This window comes from Hyaena hyaena, unplaced genomic scaffold (assembly GCF_003009895.1).
Source record: "Hyaena hyaena isolate Hyena2069 unplaced genomic scaffold, ASM300989v1 scaffold_952, whole genome shotgun sequence".
In the NCBI taxonomy this organism is placed as follows: Eukaryota; Metazoa; Chordata; class Mammalia; order Carnivora; family Hyaenidae; genus Hyaena; species Hyaena hyaena.
The window spans coordinates 455,815-462,438 of NW_024081587.1; the positions used below are offsets into that span (position 1 = coordinate 455,815).

Here is a 6,624-nt window from a genome sequence, read left to right on the forward strand (position 1 = left end):
TATGATTTTACTCATATGTGGAATTTAAGATACAAAACAGATGAACATAAGGGAAGGGGAGCAAAAATAATATAAAAACAGGGAGACAAACCATAAGAGGCTCTTAAATACAGAGAGCAAACTGAGGATTGCTGGAGGGGTGTTGGGTGGGGGGATGGGCCAAATGGGCAAGGGGCATTAAGGAGGACACTTGTTGGGATGAGCACTGGGTGTTATATGTAAGTGAGGAATCACTAAATTCTATTCCTTAAAACATTAATAATAATAATAAAAAAAGAAATACATTCTTCATTAGACATTAAGCAATTCACTAGGGAGGGGAGTGCAGCATTCTTGAGAAAGACTGCAATGAATATCATCTGTATGCTGGGATGATACTACTACATACATTGGCCTTCCATGTTGACTGAGGCCAAATAGCAACACTCCGTTGAAAGTAAGGTGGTGTGGCTCCCATGATAATCAGCAGGATGAGTGATAATAATAGTTTGACACACAGAAAACTTTGGAAGTAGCTCATTGATCCTGGGGATATCTCACTGAGGTCCTACTTAAAAACCCTCTAGGTTTATTAGTAGCCTGCATGGCCCACCACACTGGAAATTCACGGTGCCTCTCACACTTGCCTAACCTGAATCAGATAATGAAATCAGAGCCTCAAGTGAAAGGAAATATTTGTCTTGGTGAGGAAGGACCTTGTAATAGTCTTAAGTATATCTTTTCTCTAGTCATTCTCTAGTATTTTTATAGACAGTATATAATTGGTAATTAACTTTATTGTTTGATCCATTGGTAGCAGCATATCAAAACTGGCTTGTGACTGAATGGGATAGAGAAAGACTCACAGATAGCTATGGTGACTGAATGATTATAGGTACTCACTTTTGAGGGGAGGATGCCAATGTTTTCATTTGGAATATAGATATTTTCTTTATGCCAGATATGAGAGTGCTGTTTTTGCTATTGCTATTGTTTACAATAATATGTATAGGAAGAAGGTTGTGGTTTGGTGGAGAAGTCAAAGAATGTATTATTGATGATACTACATCTTGCTCCCTCAACAACCACTCCTCTCACTTTCTAGCTTGTGTTCTGTATCACTCGTTTTTAAGTCTTCATGCAACTCCTCTCCTATTTATGAAGTGTTCCTTTCTCTAAAGTCTACAACATGTAGTCAGTATCATAGAGTTTAGTTTTTAATTACAGTATGCCTTATTTTTAAGTAATTTTATATATGTGTTTTTAACCTCTTTGAGGTCATTTTATATTAAGGTGAGGATGTCCTGTATTCCTCTTTGTACCATGCTTAGTAACCTCTGGTCTGTTAATTTAATGGAACTTCCATTTCATGGTATCTCTAATATTTCATGCTCATTTATAATCTGGAAAAGCAAAAGCTCAACAACTCAGTCATAACATACCAAATATATAAGTCTTGACACCCAAATTTTGAAAATCTGGTAAAATAAGAGTGCATCAATATTTCTGGAAAGAGATCAAAGCACCCATTCCTCATTTTATGAAACCAACCAGCAGAGGGAGCGAAAGAGATATTAAGTGTTCCTGTTTGGCCTTGCAGGCCTCCTATTATGGTTGCTGTCAAAAGAGCTAGGTTATATTTTTAATATATACTCCCCCTAATCCCTAGGCAGAAATTCTGTTGTATAATCACCACATGCCTGTGAAGTCAGTTCTAAGACATTCTATTTGCACAAATTCTTCAATCTTGAGTCCCATGAAAACCTCAAAAGTTACTGGGTGAAAAACCAGGAGTAAAATTTCAGGCCTTCAAAAAAGAAAAAAACAAAAACAAAAACTGAAAAACTCTCTCTAGGTAGCTCAGGAACAAAGACAAAGAGATTTTGAATGAATATAAAAATTAGCTTTTAGCTGTTAGGTAAATGATATTAATAAATTTCTGCTCTGTTTTGTATTATCGAAAAACATTTCAAGAGATTTTCACACATAGGCTAAGGGAGGTTTCATTACATTCAAAATAAAATTATGTTTTTATATGATCAAGAAATAACAAAAAGAAAGTTCCTCTGGAAAGAATCTTTTATATTCTTTTAAGTGTGTATGTGTGTGTGTAGTACATATATACTATACATGATATATGCCTACATTCTCAGACAAAATATCTTTTAAAATATTATAGATCAAAAGAGTTTCTCATTATCCTGGATGTTTTGGTTTAGATAATTCTGTCAAGTATAATCATGAAGAAGACCAAGACTTGTGTGTGGTTTACAATATCCATTGCAAAGTTTTAAGAATGTCGTTACTTGCGTTCTTTGGATAAGTTCAATATGAGGATTCTTTGGATGTATAAGATCTTATTTTTGAAATTGTCTCTTAAATTTAATGAAGTTATATTAAAGTACAGCCAAAAGGGTGAAAAAGCAAAAAGAAGAAAAATCTGTGATAATGCAAAGTTAATATGAGTTTAATATGAGTTCCATATGACTTGTATTTGGAGATCAATTCAAATAACTCAATCTGATGTAATACCACCTACAGTCAATAGATAAGAATTACAAGAATAATAAAGATGTCCACCATGATATCATATGGAGCTCTTTTACCGAGACTCAACAACATGGGCTGCATTTGCATCAAAACCTTGAAGAAGGTGGCCCAGGTCCTCAGTGAGAAATACTACAGTCTCCTGGGCAACAGCTTCCATACCAACAAGCCTGTGTGTGGGTCGACCACCATTTTTCCTAGCAAGAAGCTCCACAACAAGGTAGCAGGCTATGTCACAATCTGATGGAGCAGATTCAGAGAGGCTTGGTGAGAGATATCTGCATCAAGCTGTAGGAGGAGGAGAGAGAAAGGAGAGATAATTATGTTCCTGAGGTCCCAGTCCTGGATCTGGAGATCATTCCTGTCACTAAGGAATTGCTGAAGCTCTTGGTCTTTGGCAGTCTGTCCAATCTGCAGGTCACTCGGCCTACAATTGGGATGAATTTCAAAACACCACATGGAGTTGTTTGAATCTTTCTGCTGTGCTGCAATATCTTCAGTAAACCTTGGGAAAGAAAAAGTCATATGGAGATTCCTCTGACTGAGGCTAATGAGATTATTTTTATGAGGAGTAGATTGGAGATGTTTATATGTGTCTGTATGACTGATCAACAACAGAAATAACCTTTATATTTGCCTCCTCAAGGGAGGAACAAACATTCTAACTATTGTGAAAGTCTTTTTTCCCTCTTATTGTCTATTTCTATCCTGTAGTGAATTAGTTTTTATTACAATGTGGTCATACCCTGGGCTGGCAGGGTAACTGGACCTCTATGGGGGATACCTTGTCTGTCTTCTGGCTGGGTAGCTGGGTTGTGCAACTCATGGAAAGAACAGCATTACAGCTTGAGAAGAACACACCACCGAATGTTTTGTAAGGACATCTAGGAGAGAAACTAATAAACCGATGTTGGCATTCATTTCATTAAAGACACTAATTAAGCAAAGTTTGAAAACTCAAAGAAAAACAGCATCTTTTACTTTAAAAGAATTTAAACCCCTAGGGAGATTTCACTGCCTAATGCTTCTTGGTAATACAGCTTAATGAAGCTCATTGTTTAGATTTTTTTGGTCTAGTGGGCATGGATAACATTTGAGCTTGTTGAATTGACTCAAAGATTGGGAGAAGGTGCCGGAGAGGAGGCAGTCTGGTATGGTTCAGTGAGTTGGCTTGGACTAGCAGTCCAGAGATGTTAGTTCTCAACCCAATTTTATCATTCAGTAATTGCTTGTCCTTGACCAATTCAACAAATTTGCTTCCTTATCTGCCACATATCTTACCTCTTCTTATAGGATAATGTAATCACATGGAGGAACTTTGAAATCTTTAGCATGCTGTAAAAATATGAGCTATCTTTATAAAAAATTTTTGTTATTAAAAATGCTCAAGTAGATGATCATTATGGCTATGATTACAATGCTTTTTTAAATAACAGTCTAGAATATGTAGTTTGGAAATGACAAAACTTAAGTAGGACGAAGCCCACGTGTTCTGATCTTTGGGAGTAAGGTAAAAAAATGCAGTGTTCATTAGGACATTTGTGGTGGTTAGGGAGATGACCTTAATAGGTTATCAAATTCACAGTCTCTCACAATGGACCAAACTTAAGCCAATTCAATTAAAGGAGATTTCCCATTATTTACAAAGACCACCACAGCCAGCCAGGACTCTTCCAATACAAGCAGTTTCAATATTATGCAATTCTTCCTTATGTAATTCTCAATTCTCAGGCCTCACCAGCATGGGGATAAAAATAGAATGTTACGATTGTTGTAAGTTGGTATTTCTCTGACCCAGCTCCAATTTCACTGTGTGAGAACTCTAGACCACCCTTACATGTCTACTAAATAGTTATAGCATTCTTAAAGATGTGTATCATCTACAGGCAGTGATTTTCTTCTTTTAACTACCAAATAGCATCCTATGTTCTACTTTCTTTCTCTTTTACCCTGACTCCATGTATTCTGTCTACTGACTTCTGTTATGAAAAGTAACAGCTTTGCCACCTGTGTCACCCTATAGAGAGGATTCTAGAAGTAACAGTGTCTTGTGCCCAAGCTGCCAGTGCCTATTGCTGAGCGTGTTGATGAATCCGTCATGGCATCAGCCATCAATATCTTCTACTGTGGGAAGTAAGACTAGCCCCAATTCAGCAGTTGCCTTTTGTACTCTGTATATGTCCCAAGGGGTTCTTGTTTTTACATGCTCTTTGGTTGGATGCTCCCATTTTCTGGTGCTTAGCCGTGAGTCTGCGAGGTCTGAAGCCAGGAGAAGAGTGACTGATATTGTACTGTCCTCATAGTTAGAGCTTGTCTTTGATTCTGGCACACCATCCTTGAACAGAACATGTGTGCCTCATTCCTTTCTTTTTTTTTCTTAAGTTTTACCCAAGAAGGCTTTGGTCTCCCATGTAATGCTCCCTAAGAGACTCACCTCAGAGCCCTACAAGACACAGCTGAATATTAGATAGGCTTAAACTGATGCACTTACTATCCCTGAATGCCTGCATATAATTTCTTTATCATACTAACTTTCAGCATCTTCCTTTGGTTTGGAGGACTCTTTCATTTTTATAGTAGTACTTTATACTCTTATGGATCATGGACAATCCTCTCAACCATAATTTCTGCAAAAAAAAAAATCAATCTCAACTTCTTTTTAGAGTTAAGGGTGTTGTTTTATCGACTTACTCATCTTTGTGGTTGTAGGCTTGAAGTCTTCAACTTACTCACAAAGTAGAACACCTTATTCTAAAATGTAACTTCTGTCTTCCACAAGGTTTCTTTGTTTGTCAAACCTAAGTGATGAGATGAAACATTATTTATGGGGTCCTAACATAACCCCCGTTCTCAGTATGCCTCGTCTTATTGGAATCACACGAAGCATACATGCCTTTTAAATGATGCATAAGAATGAAGTGTTATAGCAGGCTCCTGGTTTACCCTGGCTTGTAATTTCCCAAGAGATGCCAGAATTGGCCAAGGAACTTCTTTTTAAAAAGATGGAAAAAATTCCATGGAAGACAAACATAGATCACTTTAAAAATCATTTTTCTATTTCTATTCAGCTCTTCAGTCCTTAAATATCAAAGCCCACTTTCTAAAGGTACACACAGCATATTTGTACTGGAATATAACAGTAGGGATTTTGAGAATCAGCTAGACATTTGACAAATGTCAGTTTGAAACAATTGATTTTATTCCTAGCTTAATAAAATCTCAAGTAGATATCAACTTTGGATGTGTCTCTTAAAGATCATATGTCAATCTCATTAATGAATATCAGAAAACAGATTGACATGTTTTCTCAATATACTTTTCCGTTATTCATCTTAGTGTATCTGTCTTTTACAGTGATCTTATGAGATGTTTTGGGTAAGAAAGATTCCATGGTCAGTGAGTTTGGGAAAAGTTTCATACCATATTCAGAGGTCCTGTAGAAAACAACAGCAACAACAAAACCCTTAACTAGTTTAACCCATCTAGTCCCAAACAAATTTGACCAGAATAACCACTTCTCTTTTTTATTTTTATTTTATTTTTAATTTTTTTAATGTTTTTTATTTATTTCTAGGAGAGAGAGAGAGAGACAGCGTGAGCAGGGGAGGGTCAGAGAAAGAGGGAGTCACAGACTGAAACAGGCTCCAGGCTCTGAGCTGGCAGTCAGCACAGGGCCCGACGCGGGGCTCGAACCCACGAACCGCGAGATCATGACCTAAGCGAAAGTCGGACGCTTAACCGACTAAGCCACCCAGGCGCCCCACCACTTCTCTTTTTTAAAACAGGGACACACCAACATCTTATGGAACACATTTTGGTAATTATTGCTCTGCTTTAACTTTTCCATCTAACTTTTTTGACTGCATGGGTCATTTATTTCAATTTTTTTCCAATAAATATTTCAGGTACTTTACTGGTTTGATTGAGTCAGCTAGGAGTTTTGATACAGCCTGTGTACATAGCCTAATCATACATGCATTTTCACATGTATTTTTCAGACACGCTTCTTTGGCAAAATAAGTGTTTGAATTAGGTTTTCATAATAGGATAAGACAAATGCAGAAAGGATCTAAACTTGTATTCCTTAGGTGAGACCTA

At 37.0% G+C, this 6,624-nt stretch overlaps 1 pseudogene; it reads left to right on the plus strand.

Annotated features, from left to right (window-relative positions):
- Positions 1–2,599: 2,599 nt before the first annotated feature.
- Positions 2,600–3,093, plus strand: LOC120223124 (annotated as a pseudogene).
- The last annotated feature ends 3,531 nt before the right edge of the window (positions 3,094–6,624 follow it).